This window comes from Triturus cristatus, chromosome 8, assembly GCF_964204655.1.
Source record: "Triturus cristatus chromosome 8, aTriCri1.1, whole genome shotgun sequence".
Taxonomy (NCBI): domain Eukaryota; kingdom Metazoa; phylum Chordata; class Amphibia; order Caudata; family Salamandridae; genus Triturus; species Triturus cristatus.
The window spans coordinates 518,396,715-518,417,008 of NC_140591.1; positions in this window are offsets into that span (position 1 = coordinate 518,396,715).

Consider the following 20,294-nt stretch of genomic DNA (forward strand, 5'->3'; position numbering starts at 1 on the left):
ATCTGAGCCGGGGCTTCAGGGGATGTTCTCTCATGCATCAAGGGAATCTCAAGAATGTACTATGTGTAATAAAGCAATAAACCTGTGTATAAGAGACCAGGTCTCAGAAATGCAGTTAGAGCACCTCGTGACGATACCTTGCTGTCTGATCTGATGTGTTCTGCTCCGACGGAATAAAACTTTGCTTCCTGCCTTCCAGTCTCCGGCGCCTGCCTCTTTCATTGGTAAATTATCGAGTGGTATGAGAGGCGATTACCGCCGGGCAAATACTTGAAAGGTTATCGATTGAAACTGCCTCTACCATTTAACAATTCCATGGGCATTGTGTGGGTGTTCCCACCCAAATCCCATGGATTTTGAAGCATCCCCAGATTTACAAGAACTTGTAAACCTAGGCCTATGCCAAAAAATTACTCCTTCCCAGGGGAGGCGTAACGAGGAGAAATGTCTCTATTTCTCCTCATTTCTTTCTCTTTCTATGTTTGCTGCATTCTGCAGCTTCATAGAAATAGGAATGTGCCTTACAGGATTGGTTTTGTGAATGAAGATGCCCCTTCCAGCACAAATACAATCCTACATGCAACACTGGGACCCTTACACCATTGTGCAAGGGTGCCTGCATTGGCGCTGAACTGACAAAAGGGCCCCAGCGCAAGGGAAGGGATATTAATGCACCATATTGCCTTAAAAAAAGAGCATTCCTACACTTTCCCTGTTACACAGTGCAGTGCAGAAAGGTGACTTGTTGCACTACATGCGTGACTTCCTCATTAATGAGGCCCTGTATGTCTGTGTGTTACGTTTTGTGTGATATTGCCCATGCCAAACATGTGTGTACTTGAGGGAAGATGTTATCTGTAACTAAAGCTCATGTAGCCTGCACTCTATTTCTGATTATCATGCAAGCTTTTACTGTTGCTATATGTGCTGAGCATAGGTGTATCGCTGAAGATTGCACTTCTGCTACTTTTGATAAACTCATTCTAGTATTTTTGTCCTGCTGCCTTATGCAAAACTTGTTTATGTTTAGAAAAGCTTGCACTGCTAATCTCAGAAAATAAACAGCTGATATTTGCAGCAATATTAATCCATTTAGAAAATATTTCACACAGAATTGCATGTGAAAGCTACAGTATTTTAGTAAGTTTAACAATTGTGGTGCAATATTCACCCTTTCTTCCTATTATTCTTAAAATATTTTGCCGTGGTGGGACCCTTTTCAAACCCACTTACAGAGTTTAGGCATGTTTGATAGGCTTGCTTAGAAGATGATGACTTTTTCGATGATGAGTTACGACCACCACTTACAATGTTCACCAGCCACCACTGCTTTTTATTACACATAGGTCACCTGTAAGGGAGGCCCTAAATACCCCTGGGGCAGGGTGCCTTGCATTTAAAAAAGTAGCACATGTGTTCTTAAGTTTTACATATCTTCGTAGTGAAAAGCTCCTAAAGTTAGTCTTCATTACTGTAAGGCCTATCTCTTCCATTGACTAACTTGGGATTACCTTATTAAATGAAATAAGTGATAACTTTTGATTGGGAGCATATTGGGAGAAATATAGTGTTTACACTGAAATGAATTGTAATTTAAAATCATTTTTCATGGTAAAGTTGGATTTTAAGACGCAGTTCTGAAAATGCCACTTTTAGAAAGTTGCCATTTTCCTGTCCTAAACATTTGTCCCTTCTGCAGTGTCCTGAGTCACATGACTGTTAATTGGTCTGCTGTAGTGATTTGTGCATTCCACACAGACAGTGACTCAAAAGGGGGCTAAGTGGGACAGGCAGTACCATCCTGTCTAGTTGGGGGCAGAGCTGCTCTCTGCCCCACTTACACTTCCAAGGTCTTGCCTTCAGCACAAACAAAAGAACCTTACACTAGTCTCTGTCACCCCAGAATTCTAGGGGCCTTGATAGGGGAAGTGAAGAACTTTACAGAACCAGATTTGTGGGTAGTATGGAGGAATTCCCCTCCCCCTTCAACGGTTGGCAATATAAATATTGGACCTCTTGAGCCACTTATCAGTACACTCCTGGACCTGTGGACACTACAGAAGAACTGCCTTGCCCCCAGTGGGTTGCCCTGCTGCTAAAGGCCTGCCTTCCTCCCTAGATGACTGTCCTAGAACTACTAGAGTACTGCCCTGCTACTTGAGGCCCGCCTTGACCCCCAGAGGGCTGCCCTGCTGCTTGAAGACTGTCCTGCTTTCTGAGAAGGAAGATTGAACCTGCTCCCTTTCTCACACGCTAATCTGAGTAACTCCAAGGGTCAGTTGGTTGACCTCCTGACTGAGCTACAGGGACAGCACAAGCTCCAGAGACCTCCCTGCAACTGCCTAGCTGTCCTGCTGCACTGGTCCTGCAAAGGGTTCTGCCTGAGCCCTGCTGGCCTCTGTTAGGATACATTTCTGATCCCCAAGAGGTGCATCCCGAGTTCCTTGACCCTTGCATCAGTTGAACTCCTCCTGTGAAGAAAGGTGAAATCTTGATGTTTTGGGCTTTTGAGACCATGGAAGGGTCTGCTCACACTGAGGCTGCAGCCTGTGACAACCTCTAATGCAAATCTCCGGTGAGACCTGCTATTTGGTCTAAAGTGACAGACAATGATGACTGGCAATGCAAGATCTGCACTTTGTGCTACATCAACGACAGGCCGAGGTTACTACCAACGCAAAGCTCCAGCAATGACTTCCCACGATGCCCAACCTGCTCTTCATGCTAGAGCGATGACAGCCCATATCGCCCGGCCTACTCTTCACACCACAGTGGCGTCCATCCACAATGCTCTCCTTCTCCTCACCGCCACCTCCACAGTGAAAGGAACTCTTTGCGCCTGACTTTGAGAAGGTAACTTTTTCAGAGGGACTAACCTGGTCCCTGTATACAGCCCATGCTCCATCTCAGTCAGTCCGAACTTGTGACTTTCCCCAGTCTAGCACGACCAGATGACCGCAAATGCAGCTTTGTGCTTTTAGGCACTATATTTCCTAAATACTTTGAAATTGCATATCTCCAGTTCCACTGATTGAATTTTTGTTGTTTTCGGATCATTTTATTTATTAAAATACACTCTATTTTTCTAAATGTGTTAATAATGTTTTGTGTTGAGTTTTCACTTTATTACTGTCTATGTTTTTCGTGATTACTTCGCACTAAGCCTAACTGCTTTGTGCCACACTACCAGAGGGTTAAACACAGTTTAATTTAGTGATTTTTGTGGTTCGCCCCGACAAGTGATGTGGTTGATTCCTAAGTGGGGTTGCCACCTCCCTCAACCAACAACTCAGTTTCTTACAGTGGGTAACTGGTCATGCTAGACTAGGTCAAAGTAAAAAGTTAAAGCTGGCCACGATGGAGCGCGGGTCGGTTACAGGGACCAGGTTTGTCCTGGTTGAAATTGTACCTTCTAATTCACTCCAGTTTCATGCGAAAAGGTCCTGGAGTGTTCTGATGAGATTTCTGAGGGTTCCACCATTATACCCAGTGCCAGCCTGTGTTTGGGCAACACCACCTTTGTCTAGCCCTAAACTGCCTCTGATCAGCTGTTCCCTTTTCCATGGGTTTGGCTCCAATCTGTCTAGGGGAACAAAGGGCATTAAATGCCCAGGTGTGGGCTGCAATTGTCAGTGATGAGGCAGGTATCTCCAGAAGTCAAGAAGGGACTGAGCACAGCCCTTAGGCTACCCTTTGAAGCTCAGGAAGGGCTGAGTTAAATCCCGCAGTGCATCCTCACACCCAATGCCATTTTGTCCCCTGTCTGGAAGAAATACACATCACAGCACAGGAAAGTCATTAACAGCCAGGTGACCCTGGTCAAATGCAGAAGGGCACATTTGGCTTAGGCAGAAAAATGGCAACTTTCTAAAAGCTGTATTTTCAGAATAGTAGTTTAAAATCTGATATTGCCATTAAAGAGGATATTAAATTACAATTCATATGAGTGGAATAACTATTTCTCTTACTGTTTCCAAGCGGAATTTATCACTGATGAAATGTAATAAGGAAACAGAGTGTTAGTCTAAGGGAGATATAGCCTCTCTGCAGTGAAAAACGATTTTTAGGGCATTTTCTCTGCCAGGACATGCCTAACTTAATAATTACCATGCACCCTGCCTAGGAGCCCTATAGGCCCTATCTTGGGGGTGACTTACAAGTATTAAAAAGAAAGGCTTAGGCCTAGCAAAGGTATTATTTTGCAAGGCTGAAATGGCAGTTTAAAACTGCACTACAGGCTGCATTGGAAGGCCTGATAAGTATTACAGTGCTACTTTACTGGGTGCACAATACCAACAAAAATGGGTTCAGCAAAAATTAGGGTAGTTAAGGCAATAATCTGGGGAATGCCATGCAAAGCATGATCATTTCCAAAATAGGCCAATACATGCCTTTCATGCCAGCACTTTGTTCTGTGTAAACCACAACAGGAGCCAACGAAACCTTTGAGTAAGTATAGACTTACACTCTAGCTAGTTGTGCGAGTGAGTGCCAATACAGAACCCTACACGAAACAGTGCTGACCATGCTCATGCATCAATAAGATCAACAATTAACAGCAGGTGAGTTAAGGAGTATGTAATCACCTTTAGTGCAACATTTCATCAAAATGAAACATTCCATACAATATTTGGGAATTTTTGGGGACAGCTATCAACAGTGCAGCAGGTGCAGTGGTGCTAGGGCCTGATGTGCGAAGGGCCCAATGTTCTCCATGTATTGTTGTCTTTTACTATCCAATGGGGGCTAGTTTCCATGCTCAACATATGATGCATGGCACCCTTGCTACACCGCTGTGTTATTAGGAATATTGCACCTTGATGCTGGTGATATCTTCCACATCCACTGTACCCTTGCAGAGGAAAGAGAAAGGTAAAACTAGCTGTGAAATTCTGCGACAAAGGGGCGGCAGCTCGCTGTATATGTTGAGTTCATCACCTGCAAGAATATATGCGGCCCATGAGAAAAAATTAAAATATTGGCAAAACATGCACTGCCTTTTGGGAGCTCACAAGTCACTATTCTAGGTTGCATTTTTCATTATGTTTTTTGTTGTGATATATTGGATGTATGTTGACGGAAACCTTGCAAACTACTGATTTATTTTCCAGTTCCCTTTCTGACATGTCCAAATACAGGGGAATGACTTTCTGGAGTTAATATAGCTAGTCGTGGCAATATAGCAAGTGGTGTCTTAAGTGGCAGCTGGTGACTTTTGAAAGTGGTGAGCCATTAATGGCAAATATAATCAGAGCTGTCAGTGCAGCTCTAAATAGGCCTGTTTGAATCCATGCTCCAGCTATGCCTGCCACAATCATGCGAGCAGCGGTCCCGTGGGGGTTGTGTCTGTCATGCTGACGCAGGCTGAACCCAACTGTAAGTCCCATGCCCACCGGTTGCGCTGGCACACTGCACGCTGCCATGGGCTCATAAAGGCATCCCTCCCAGGACAGACACTACACCAGGGCTCCGTGCTCACTCTCACATGCCACTTCCTGCACGCATTTAAGAGCTGAGCACCACTGCAAGTGAACGCAGTCAGTGATAGAAGGGACCCACAGTCTATGGCAAGGGACACGTGTCTGTTCTTCTTTCCACAATGAACGTGCGCACCTGCTGCCTGTCTGCCTTCATTGAACTCCTTTATGAAAAATGTAGCTTCTTGTGGCCACTAAACTTGGGGCTAGCTAATTTTAAGCCCCTCTGTCTGTTGGTGTCACGGATTAAAAATTTACTTGCACAAGATCACACAGTTTGGTCAATGAAGTACATTCTTGCTGCTGAGAACTGTGTGCAGTCGCTGGTTTGAATCCACTAGGAGTTCCCCAGCATTGTGTCTTTCTGTGGTTGAAAAGCATATTAAACTGGGTACTATGATTCAAATGCTGTACAAAAATGCGAAGTTTTAAAGTATATTGGAAAGTTTGGCTTGTGGACAAATAACTACACACTAAGATATCCACCACTGTTGATGTTGCGTTCTTTCAGCTGTAGGTGCAGACACTGTGAGCAGCACCTCTCTGTTTACCTTTAAAAATAACACCTGCCCCAGATAGGAAGGTTGCACAAACTCGGAATGCTTACATCTGCTTAGGCCAGGAGCTGTATTCTACCAAAACACGTTGTGTATTCTTTTACATGACTTTTAAGTGCTCACTTTTTTTAGGTTTAGCAGAGCGATGCATGGTACATTTTGGTTAAGTCACAGCACATACATATCTAAAATCAATCTGCATAGTGCCGATCGCGGTTCAGGCTCCACTTCGATACACTAGAACTAATGAAAAAGAAAGAAGTGCTACACACTGTAGGGAGGCACTTTTAAGATTAATCAGCTGTTTCAAAAGCAATGAATAAAGAAGGGTTGAGTGTCTCAGCAGAAGATTGAAACATAGATGGTGAAAAGAGCACCAAGTGCACTCTATAGCTAAAGTGCGGGATGTGGTTTAAACAAGTATCAATGGTACAAGACCCCCAAGGAGAGGAGAGCAAGGGAGGTTTGGGGGGCAGCCGAACACAGTGAGGTCTGCCCCCCAGGCAGATTGGGGTGGGGCGGGCCGAGTAGTGGCCATTTTGTGGGTTTTTGGGCTACATTGGGAATAGCCCAATTGTAGCCCAATGTCATTTATAGCCCAAAGGGTATAAGGGTCATTTTCGCGCCTCCCCAGCCACCATTTTAGGTTTGGTGATCTAGTGGCTGGGAGCGACGTAGGATTTAGCGTTTTCCCACCCACCCACCCTCTTTTTCTGGGTTTGGGTGTTTTTTTTTAGGTTTAGGGTTTTTTCCCATAGGCAGTTATTGGAACAGGTTCATAGGGGTTTTGGATAAGTTGTATCTTTCGTCGCTTGGAACAGGTGCTGGCGGGGTTTGTTGAAAGTTGGCTAGGATTGGCTGAAGTTTTAGTCAATTGTTGGTAGTTTGTGAGCAGGGGCAGGGAAAGGGTAACCAGGTAGGCTAAGTTTAGACTAGATGTTTGTTAGTTACAGTTGCACAAAGGCAGGTAGGGGTTTGGGTCATTGGAGGATAGGATTTGTAAATGCATTATTGTGTAAGCTTTTATAATATGGTTGTTATGTAATATTATTTTGTATTTGGCAGGGTGGGGGATTTGATGTAGGGATCGTAGGGGTGGGGGGGACAAGGGGTCAGATCATTTAAGTATAGTGAGGTTTTAGTTTTGTAAGGCAGTTGCCAGTGTTAATAAATTGTGATATGCACCTGTTTTAATAAAGCAGCCTTTTACACACACAAAAATTGGGCTCGGTTTGGCCTGCCCCCCTCCTTCCCAAGGCTGCGGCCAGCTGCAGGATCTACTGACTTTGGTAACTACCACAGGCAGTACACCGAGATCACAACACTACCACCCAACAATCCAACATTTCATGCTCCATTCACAAATACACTTACCCATAGTACAACACGTCACAAGCAGCACAGTCTGCACTAATTATTAACCACATGAATATATAATTTCTTCTAATGTCATTATTCATCATATTTAATTTAAACCAGTATTAAACGATACAAAGATCGCTTCCAGCTTACCGCCTATGTTCCTCTTGAATAAAGTATCCCCAAGCTGTTCTGCTGCACAGTGCAAACGCCGCGCATGGATGGCTTCGCAGTCAAGGCCTTTTCACTGCTGCACTCCTACGTAGCTTGTCATCTAAACCAATCCAGAGGCTGCTTTCATGCAGTTTGTATAAGTGAACAGTATGACCACAGCACTGGGCTGATTAGAGCAGGCAGACACAGCGCTCACACGGAGACCTGGAGGCTGCATCTATGTTCCTCCTGGCTCACTGACACAGCGCTAGTTATAGGAGCAGAAGTACGCATGGCAGGTTGCCCCGTGGTTAAAGAAATTACCAAACTAACATGTGCACTTCATTTCAAAGTGACAGGCAGCTTGTCTGCCAATCAATTTGCCGTGAGGAGCCCACTTTGCCACCATCCAGCAACCTGAGTAAAGTTGCAAAAACACAGAGAGAGAACACTCTGTGAAAGCTCGAGTTCGCTTGCACATATTGGGTCAACGCCCCTGGCGCTCTTAGGACAAGCCTCCCCTCGGTGTCTTGTGGAGACCAAGGTGTATTTAAAGAGAGAGCTGTTGGATTTAAATGTTGTTTGTGCAACACAAATCACAAATGCAAAACTTAGCCTAGCAGCAGTGAGAACTCCCAGAAGGGCAGTGTTAATTGAGCCTTAATTTCCAGGTCTCCCCTACCAGGCAGATTTTAATTTTCTGTATGCAAAAGCCTCTGGTGGACCATATCAAAAAATTTCAGTAGGATTAGAGCCCCTTGTTTATTATTGGTTTACCTTATTTTGTTTGTCGTTGGTACACAACATCGGGAAAAAACACATTGACATATTATGTTCTATGCTTAGATAGCTTTGTTCCTACTTTTCCTGTTTCTGGAAAATATGCAAACACGCCTCGAATTTATCTTAAAAAAGAATTAGTATTTTATTTGCCTGTTTTCTCCTTCTTAAATTGCTTCCCCCTTCCCTAATGATTCAACCCAACAGAGCCTGTATCCTAGTTCTATTTTCGTACGGCACAAAGTGTCTTTGCAATCTGCTTTTCTTTGCAGAACCTGTCTTCCTTGCTCGGCAGCAGCCCCTGCTGGTTCGGAGCGGCTCTCGCGCTCACAGGGCTCGTGCTCAGCTCACTACAGCTCGGTGTCCATGCTGCTTTATCACCTGCACGTTGCTCTTCACCCTGTCGCGCACGCGACCTGCACAACCAGGTACCTGGCCAGCTGCAGGCGGCTTCCTTTACGTCAGTCTGCAGCAGGTAGGACGGCCATCTTCAACAAACACTGCTAGCCCAAACAACATGACGTGAGAATGTATTTGCAGACCTCGCCCTCTCCTCGCAGGGTGCCGAGGAAACAGAAATCTTTGATTCGGATGTAAATGATAACACTGTGTTCTATAAAACACCATCTAAAAGTGTTCTTAATTGCTAGTCGTGATGCTGCATCGAAAAGAACACTTCCACCAGCTCGGGTACTCATGTAATTTGCTTGCATTGTCTGCTGCCGCTGCTTGAGTTTGTTGACAGATGTTTTGGAGAGGAATCTTTCCTTTGTGCTCGACCTTAAAACATGCCCTCCACGCAGAGTGCGCTCTGTTAAAATGCATGAGCAGAACTATTCTGTGATCCTTGAATAAATATATTTTTTTCCCTTTTGGGATTTGCACATAAAGAGAAGGAGAGGAGTCTCGGTGCCTTTGTGGCTTGAAAATGGCAAAGTTGAAATGGAATGCGCTAGGCGATTACAGTGTGTTTTGCCATATATCGCAATGTGAGGAAAATCGAGCAGGCAGGCGCTGATAACGGAACCTTTTTCTATTTTTTTTTACTCTTCGCATTACATTTAAGGCAATCTCCAACGAACAGCGCAGCGGAACATACATATATTCATAATAGGGATAAGATTCCCTTGGGCTGAGCCGAGCAGAAAAATATTAGGCATTGAATTGCCATAAATGTGAATCACACAGCTAAGAAGAAATGGCAGTGGGTGTGAAGGAAAGCAGGCAAGCATTGGAATTAAGGAAGACAGGAAACAAGAGGCAGAATAACAACCGCGTGCAGGATATGCGACAAGTATACACATTCTTACACCATATCAACCCTGTGGCAGAACAGTGGAAGCATGGGACCATGTCAACAATAAACAAATAAGAGAGAAAAAAGCAAATACTTGCATCGGCCCAAGGTTGCCTCAAGGATGTTTCTGCATCCTAACCCAAGAAACGTTTTGGTGATGACACTGCTTTTCTTGGGTGCCTATGTAGCTTTACCAGAGTTTCATGGGGTCTCCAAACATGCCTTATGCCTGTGTGGCCTATGTCTAGGAAGGACCATGTTATAGTGACTAATTGGTACCGGTGGTTTCTCGTGGGGCACTCCGACACTTTTTTTGGGGGGCTGGCATTTACATTTTCTCATCAGACATTTACCGAGAGCAAAAGAGGGAAAAATGGAGAAAGGAGGAAGGAAAAGATGGAATAAATGTTAACAAAGGGAGAGAGCAGGAACTTACAAAGTGAGATAAAAGAGCAAAGAGTGTCTGGTGGTGGATTAAAGAGCCATGAGGTGGTTCAAATGTATAATCTCACAAAAAGGTCTTAAATGGAGAAATTATTACCATCCACGGTACCACTCCACTCTATACTACTCACAAAAGATAACCGGATGGTGTACTAACTAAATATAAATATAGGTATGAAAATTAGAAAGCAATTCCTTTCTAAAGACGAGAACCCTCACTCATCCAAAGGTGACATGCTTCATCATTGGGTTCCCTCTTGCACACTTCGACCGCAAGGTACACAGTGTGGGCTACAACTCTCCCTCAGGAGAGGAGCGTGAGGTGTTTTTTCTCCAATGTTTCTATGAGTGAGGGGCAGAGTGCAAAAATTATATTTCAAAAGTGAATTAAAACGATCTCATTAGAGGATTTTTTTTTTAATGAGAATCCCCTATGGATAGAGTTAAAAAACAGTGTGAAGGATAGGGATATGGATGTTCCCTATCAGACTAGGTCAACATGTTTCTGCCTTGATGATCAGAGGTTCGTGGCATTCTTCAGGACCGACATCATGTCACTCTGCTGTCAATGTGAATCAAAAATAAAAAAACATACTTATTTATATGGATGATCACAGAACCAACTGCAGTCTGGTCCGTTTTCTGTGAACAAAAAACACAGTCACTGTATCACACCATATTCACATCCCACATAAATAAAATGATAACCAAGTGTACGTGAAAACCAGTGACAAATCACCACACTACACATATGAAAGCTGGTGTATTTCAAATCATCCCACCAATCACAGACCAATTGTCTGCCTCTACCTTTAGACAGCCCTCTACGCATGAGTCTCGAGAATCTAAGAAGCAATATAAGCACAGTTAAAAACCACAACCCTATCATACATAAACATTTTCTAGGTCCCTGATACATCACCGCTTAAAAGTAATGTAAAAGGAAGGCTCACATCTACATTTCTATCTAATCATTAATGTTTTGATGCTTTTCAATCGTTAATGTTCGATCTTCGTTCCTATTTGGCCCACATACTAGACTAGTGGTAGAAAGGCAGAGTAACCAAGATGCCTATATCAGAAATGCTTCAACGATGTATCGCAAAAAACACCATTCACTTCACCTAACATGTAGTGGAATTGCGACGCGGTGTCTTTCCCATTTTGCCCGCATACCAAACTACTAGTATGAAAGGCAGAGCAAATGATTTGCTTATAGTAACAATAGCATCTGCGATGCCTCGCCACAAAAGCCAATCAATTTACCCACCAAGTAGCGTATTACAAAACGCAGTGACTTTATCGACTTTCCCCGGCTCTTGCAGCTATTAACCTAGAGGCCAAAGGGAGACCGATAGGCAACAGCATCCGCTCATAATTCTCTTCCTGCTTACTGTGTCACAACCCAGAAGTAGAAAACTGTTTCCAGTTCAGAAAATAGCGTAAAAATGGTTTACTTAGACACAGACAGTATCATGACAAGGTCAATAATGTCGATGTCTACATACCGCATATCATTTCGCTACATAGTGGAAAAGGGCTTACAAAGTGCACTGCCATTTTCCTTTTATAAATATATATATATCGGGAACTACAAGGGTGATAGGAGTAGTAGTTTCCACACACTAGTCCAAGTATAGCAGTTTCGTTTTGCTAACAATATTGGAAAACGGACCAATTAAAAGCCCATGTCCTGCGAAGTGTCTTCAAGAAAACACAAAAAAACGAAAACACCACCTTTTCTCAAATAGAATGAACCATCATGGCTACAAATTAAATAACACCTATGTATGTATGAAGTGTATCTTACCACCAAAATAAATGTAGTAGTGTCACTAGCTATGAAGGTATTGGTCAGAATTGCAGGAACCTCATTTGCATATTAATTGTAAGTATATGTTCATCTACAGTGAGCAAATCAACAAGAAGGGAGGGGGGCCAAAAGGGCTTTTGGTAAGATCCATCTAAGTGTGCCCAAAGTATGTAAACAACAAGTGACAAAGCTGTTCCTAAAGGGAATGGGAAGGGATGTACCATGTAAGAAGATATCTGTTATGGATATTGGAGCCCTCACACAGCCATCGGGATATTGTGAATCACATACCCTTCAGGATGTAATGTAACATCATCGGGCTGCTCCTACGTCGAGTCGGCTGGTGCAATACCCGACGGGCTCTTGTTTAGAGAGCACTCTTATGGAGATCTTCTATATCCACGATAGCCGGTTGTTCAACTGAAAAAAGTGTGGGGCTTGGTGATAGTGTAGATGAATGTTAAAAAGGGGAGGGAGTACTATCTCAACAGTTTTATTACGATGTCTCCTCACCTGATTAAAAACATGAGGTGAAGTGATAGTAACTCAGGTCTATGTTCTGGGTTATCTACACTGCCTCGTCATGGTCAACATGTTTCTCACTATAGCTGAGCTGTACTCAAGTGATTCGTCAGGACCTTGAAATTGTATCTACAGGTCTATCCAGGAAGATTAAGTGATAGACAACAAGCGTTAATATGTAAAACTGGTATTGTTACCTGCGCCTCGGTCTACCTGTATGGAAAGTAGGAGACCAAAAACGTTAAAGAACGCTCATTCGCAAAACAGTTATCGTACATGGTGCGGGTGGAACGTGCATTTACATTCAAAGTGCACGTTCTGTGTAGGGAGGGGAGGGGGAAATAAAAACACACAAAACCACGTGAAGTGATCACTCTAAAGAGAGTTGCAACAGCACTAGTTGGACTTACCCTATCTACTCCATAGGATAAACCACAGCAGTCCCTGGTAGGCTTGCGCAAGGAGTTCCTTGCGTTCTGTATTGGTGTATAGGGGCAGTATTAAAAAGGTTAGGAAAACACAATACTACAGGGTCATTAACACCCCTTCGCTTGGATATCACGTTATTCATAACCAAGTGAAAGTAAAAGATTGAAATAAATGCAAAACTCCAGGGTCATTGACACCCCTTCTCTTGGATCCATATCAATCAAATATTACAGTTGTAATGGTGATCAATGGCTATAGGTGAAGTCTGTTTTCAGTGAGATTAGTCAGAAAACGCGTTATATGAAAAGCACCCGCCAAACGGAAAATAGGAGCGTATCTCACATACATGCTTATTGTGTTACTCTGTTGGTTCCCGTATGTGTGGGCCGGTCTCAAACTAAATGAAGACGAAAAACTAGTACCTAGGCGTGAATTAGCCATGTAGTTATTAGTATGCATAGTGGAGTTAGCGATATATAAAATAGAACCAGTACAAGACATGGGGGTTTTTTACTTACTGACACGCCGAGTCCGTGTCGCTCGTAGACCTACCCCGCACTACCAGGACTGGGGGGTGGGGTTCTACGATCTCGTGTGTGTTTAAAACGACTATGCGTCACGGTCCATATTGGTCTAGAATGTGGTATTCATTCGAGAAAGTGGCTAGAGTTGGCCGCCATGTTGGGTGTAATACGAGTAAAACGAGTAAAAGCAGTGGTCGATAAACCAAGAGTTGGCTGTAATGTACATCGTTCCGGTTTAGTAAGCATAGTCTATTCTTGGTGTTGAGGTAACGATCTCGTGTGTGTTTAAACCGACTATGCGTCACGGTCCATGTCGGTCTAAAATGTGATATTCATTCAAGAAAGTGGCTAGAGATGGCCGCCATGTAGGGTGTAATACGAGTAAAGGAGTGGTCGATAAACCAAGAGTTGGCTGTAATGTACAACGTTCCGGTTTAGTAAGCATTGTCTATTCTTGGTGTTGAGGTAACCGGAAATAGTACTAGAGTTTCATGGAGGTTACCAGATCTAGTCAGTAGAAGGTTGTAGGTTAACATACTACAAATAAATAGACAAATAAACCATGGTGACTATATCTTGAAAAGTCATATGTGTCCAATGCATAAACCACACGTGCATTGAATGAGTAGGTTGCTGTCTCCATGTGCTGCCTGAATGTTAAAGCTTAATATTGCAAGTGTGGAGATCGCTATACAATTGAGCTAATCAGAAATCAGGGTGGTGATTACAGAGCATAGTCTATGCTATGTCTTAAGGTGGTATGTGTGGCCTACAGGGTGGTATCATCCAGTACAGTGGCAGAGCTACCTCTGTATGTGAGGAGGCTAGAGTGGTGGCTCAGAAGCTTGGTGTATCCTAGCTCTCAAGGGGGTTTTAAGGAACACCATGGAATGGCATCATTGAGTCCTGTGGTATCTGTGCCACTTTTATACACCCACCGTTGTTCTTTGATTAGTAAGGCTTCTTTGGTTATGTTTGGAAATGTTTCCAGAATAAGCCAACTAAAGGAATCGGGGGGGTGTCCTTTCTCTAGAAAGTGCGTGCACATTTTAGTGTTCGTTCTTTTGCAGCGAAAATTGCTGCGATGTTCTATGATGCGTGTCTTAGCAGAGCGTGTTGTCATGCCTATGTATTGGAGTGTGCATGGGCATGTAATCATATAAACACAGTTGGTGGTGTTGCAATTGGTGTGGCGTCGTATTTCCCACTTGAAATTGTCGTTGATTTCAACTGTCTTGTGTATGTCAGTGAGGTGACATACAGAACAGGAGCCACAAAGAAGCCTTACTAATCAAAGAACAACGGTGGGTGTATAAAAGTGGCACAGATACCACAGGACTCAATGATGCCATTCCATGGTGTTCCTTAAAACCCCCTTGAGAGCTAGGATACACCAAGCTTCTGAGCCACCACTCTAGCCTCCTCACATACAGAGGTAGCTCTGCCACTGTACTGGATGATACCACCCTGTAGGCCACACATACCACCTTAAGACATAGCATAGACTATGCTCTGTAATCACCACCCTGATTTCTGATTAGCTCAATTGTATAGCGATCTCCACACTTGCAATATTAAGCTTTAACATTCAGGCAGCACATGGAGACAGCAACCTACTCATTCAATGCACGTGTGGTTTATGCATTGGACACATATGACTTTTCAAGATATAGTCACCATGGTTTATTTGTCTATTTATTTGTAGTATGTTAACCTACAACCTTCTACTGACTAGATCTGGTAACCTCCATGAAACTCTAGTACTATTTCCGGTTACCTCAACACCAAGAATAGACAATGCTTACTAAACCGGAACGTTGTACATTACAGCCAACTCTTGGTTTATCGACCACTCCTTTACTCGTATTACATGGCGGCCATCTCTAGCCACTTTCTTGAATGAATATCACATTTTAGACCGACATGGACCGTGACGCATAGTCGGTTTAAACACACACGAGATCGTTACCTCAACACCAAGAATAGACTATGCTTACTAAACCGGAACGATGTACATTACAGCCAACTCTTGGTTTATCGACCACTGCTTTTACTCGTTTTACTCGTATTACACCCAACATGGCGGACAACTCTAGCCACTTTCTCGAATGAATACCACATTCTAGACCAATATGGACCGTGACGCATAGTCGTTTTAAACACACACGAGATCGTAGAACCCCACCCCCCAGTCCTGGTAGTGCGGTGTAGGTCTACGAGCGACACGGACTTGGCGTGTCAGTAAGTAAAAAACCCCCATGTCTTGTACTGGTTCTATTTTATATATCGCTAACTCCACTATGCATACTAATAACTACATGGCTAATTCACGCCTAGGTACTAGTTCTTCGTCTTCATTTAGTTTGAGACCGGCCCACACATACGGGAACCAACAGAGTAACACAATAAGCATGTATGTGAGATACGCTCCTATTTTCCGTTTGGCGGGTGCTTTTCATATAACGCGTTTTCTGACTAATCTCACTGAAAACAGACTTCACCTATAGCCATTGATCACCATTACAACTGTAATATTTGATTGATATGGATCCAAGAGAAGGGGTGTCAATGACCCTGGAGTTTTGCATTTATTTCAATCTTTTACTTTCACTTGGTTATGAATAACGTGATATCCAAGAGAAGGGGTGTTAATGACCCTGGAGTATTGTGTTTACCTAACCTTTTTAATACTGCCCCTATACACCAATACAGAACGCAAGGAACTCCTTGCGCAAGCCTACCAGGGACTGCTGTGGTTTATCCTATGGAGTAGATAGGGTAAGTCCAACTAGTGCTGTTGCAACTGTCTTTAGAGTGATCACTTCACGTGGTTTTGTGTGTTTTTATTTCCCCTTCCCCTCCCTACACAGAATATGCACTTTGAATGTAAATGCACGTTCCACCCGCACCATGTACGATAACTGTTTTGCGAATGAGCGTTCTTTAACGTTTTTGGTCTCCTACTTTCCATACAGGTAGACCGAGGCGCAGGTAACAATACCAGTTTTACATATTAACGCTTGTTGTCTATCACTTAATCTTCCTGGATAGACCTGTAGATAGAATTTCAAGGTCCTGACGAATCACTTGAGTACAGCTCAGCTATAGTGAGAAACATGTTGACCATGACGAGGCAGTGTAGATAACCCAGAACATAGACCTGAGTTACTATCACTTCACCTCATGTTTTTAATCAGGTGAGGAGACATCGTAATAAAACTATTGAGATAGTACTCCCTCCCCTTTTTAACATTCATCTACACTATCACCAAGCCCCACACTTTTTTCAGTTGAACAACCGGCTATCGTGGATATAGAAGATCTCCATAAGAGTGCTCTCTAAACAAGAGCCCGTCGGGTATTGCACCAGCCGACTCGACGTAGGAGCAGCCCGATGATGTTACATTACATCCTGAAGGGTATGTGATTCACAATATCCCGATGGCTGTGTGAGGGCTCCAATATCCATAACAGATATCTTCTTACATGGTACATCCCTTCCCATTCCCTTTAGGAACAGCTTTGTCACTTGTTGTTTACATCTACAGTGAGCACCATGGGATATCTTCTTTAAATCCTGTTACATGATTTCTAATGTGGAACAACCATCTCTGTTCCCTTCGAAAAAGCACTCTATCAAGGGGTCCCATATTGATATCATATTTTGGTTTGTCAATAACGACCCATGCCAAGTCATCATCAGTGTTGCCCATTTCTACATAGTGTCTTGTCATGCGCGTATTTGTTTTTTTGCATCGAAAGGCACTTCGATGTTCCACCATCCTGTGCTTAACCTGGCGTGTTGTCATACCAACATATACTAAGGAGCACGGGCATGTAATCATGTAGATTAATCCACTCGTATTACAATTCGTATGTGAATTGAGTACGCGCATAACAATACATAATAATAATAATAGATAATTGGTAGCCCGAGAGGAAGGACAGGATAGTGCTGTCAAGGACCAGCAAGATCTACAGGGTTAGTGACAACAAGGGACCATATGCCTCAAGCTGTCATGCAGTGCAACACCTTGAGACATATTTTTCTTAAATTTTTATTCAACGCAGCACAACAAGTCACCTTGTGGCGCTGCACTGCGTTACAGGGAAAGGGCAGACATTACCAGTTTTTATGTGCCTACGTTGCATGCAGGATTGTTTTTCTGCAGTAAGGGGTACTTTACTGCACAAAAAAAACACTTGAGTCATATTCCTATATCCACATAGAGCAAGGAAGTAACAAGGTGAATTAAAGATATTTCTCCTCATTACACATCTCCAGGGAAGGCGTACCATTCTGGTGCATTCCCAGGTTTACCAGTCCTGGTAAATCTGGGAATGTGTCAAAATCAATGGGAATTATGTGGAAACACCCACACAATGCCCATGGTTTACGTTCCCAGGGCAGAGTAAGGCAATGCGGCGATTGGCTCTTCGTTGCTTTACTCCAGATTTATGGTGCTACGCAAAGTAGCCTTGCGTGGCTTCATAAATTGCATTTAGGGTTTGCAACACACATGTACCACATTGCATGGTGCAAATGCAACACAAACAGCCTCATAAATATGCCTCTCAGTGTGCGCACACTGTTCTGTTCTGTGCTAAAATCCGTTTTTAGTGTACTACAGTGTGTCACTTGAAACACACACTACCAGCACACACACATTGACCATGTTCACACTGTGCCACATTTCAACCTATATTTTGTGTGTGTCTTTCACAGGAACATGCATTGTGCACATGATTTATTCATACACACACATCCAGGTCAACCTGATATTGCAGGTGTGAGCCTTGGCTCACCGACGCTGCTAGACCTTCACGAGCTGCTGCCTGCACCGTGACCTGTGAGCACTGCACTCCGCACCACCTCGCTTCACTACGCCACCCTGGGCTCAGCTGCCCGCTGACTGTGACACCCATGACCACACCATGGTTTGGGGGCACCACTCATAAGTTACAAGATGCACCGCCTTGTCCCACACCGCAGTCTGGGCCAACAGACTCCAGCTCCCCTCAACCGGCACTGTTGCTTGCACCATGACCTGTGAGCACCACCACGAGCCCCGCATCACTCCGCACCGCAGCCCTGGTCTCACCAACGCTCCTGGACGACTGTCACCAAGCCGATGCCTGCACCACGACTTGAAGGCACCGCACCCTGCACCACTATTCTGCACATCAGAACCATGACGGTTGCCATGACCGGCCCGCCAATGTATGGCGTTACTATGCATACTAATACCACGTGTGCCATTACAATGCAGGTATTACTGCATTAGTACGCTTACAACGACCTACCATTACAATGCATTCTTTTATCACGCATATGCCTTTACTATGAATGCCATTACAATACAAAGGAAAAGCATGGTAAAGGCATGCACTTGGTAAAAGTGTGTAAGGTAAGTAAAACTACACTGCCCTACCCTAAACCCTAAATCACAACCCCTGCATGACCCCTCCCGACCCCAGCCCTTGCCTTTTCCTAAACCCCTACCCCTACATGACTCCTGACCCCGAATCCTTTCCATTCCCCAAACCCAAAATCACTACCCCTGCATGACTCATGACCTCCAGGCCACTCCTTACCCTAAGCCCTAAAACACTACCCCTGCATGACCCTCGACCCCCAGGCCTCTCCTTACCCTAAGCCCTAAAACACTACCCCTGCACGACCCTCCTCCTGACCCCCAGTGCTCTCCCTAACCTATAACACTACCCTGCAGACTCTCCAACCCCTACTCCTCTCCCTACCCGAAACCCTAAAACACTACCCCTGTGTGGAAATGTGGATTTTCCTGATCAGTTATGTCCCCTATCTTGGACCCCAACGGTTCTATATGCATGTTACAAGTACATGTATGTTCCCTCCAGTTCCAGTTTCTAAGACGCAAACATATGTGTGTCTACCGTTGACATGTTCTCTGTCAGATCCGCCATCACAGGGTTGGATATTCGATTCCTAAGTATGAAAAGCCACCGACTTTATATGGCTAAGTTACTCCATTTTTACAGTTCAGGCAAGTAGGCCCGATTCTGTCCTCAAAGCCTTTCCCTGCTCTCTGTCTTTGACAGCTTCAGCTTGAGCTCGCATCTGTATCCATGAACTTTGTCCTACTCCCTGTGCAGCTAACGGTGACTGCCTCGGCCAGTTTTCGCCTGTCTGCCAAGAAGTTGTATTTCACCTTCGAATTATCTATTTTACTCTTCAGCCGATGCATTCCTGTCCAGTGATTTAGGTAAACATTTCCTTTAGCTCACAAGCAAAGGACTCAGCCTTTCCGTCCTCCTGCAAGTGATTCATAGCCCTGTTGCCATGGAAAGTTTTCTATCCCTCGCATCTCATATAGACACTTAGACGCTTGTACACGCACACAGTCAGTATAGAATAGATTCTGTCCGAGAGTTCTTCCTTGTGGATAACATAGTTCTTTAAACATAGGATGTTAGATATGATTTGGGATTAGGTTGACTTGACCCCAGACTTCTCGTCTCCACATGTAGAGCTAAATGTCAAGTCCCCTTCACCCCCTAGTTGCACGTCAATTACACGTCATGCTGCCGCGCGCGCATCTATGCCAAGTATTATCTTATAGATCCACCTATGTCTGATAATTCTAACCAATCATGTTTCTTTTATTCCTTATTACGCCTAGTTTCGATTATGTCACTGTTTTGTCACTTTTCTTATCAAATGTTACGCCTTCTACATTCGTTTCATTGTAATGCACTTATTATAAAAATACATGTCTGTTAATGAATTATTGTACTTCACTTCCTGAACCCTCGTGGTGACGGAACCTGAAGGCCGCGACTCGAGTCGGCCATTTTGAATGGAATAAAGCCCATTAGAAAACCTCTTATACCACGGATTCTGCCTCTTGTTATTTTGAGCTATTTACTTTATTTTAAGATTCCGTATGAAATTCAGTC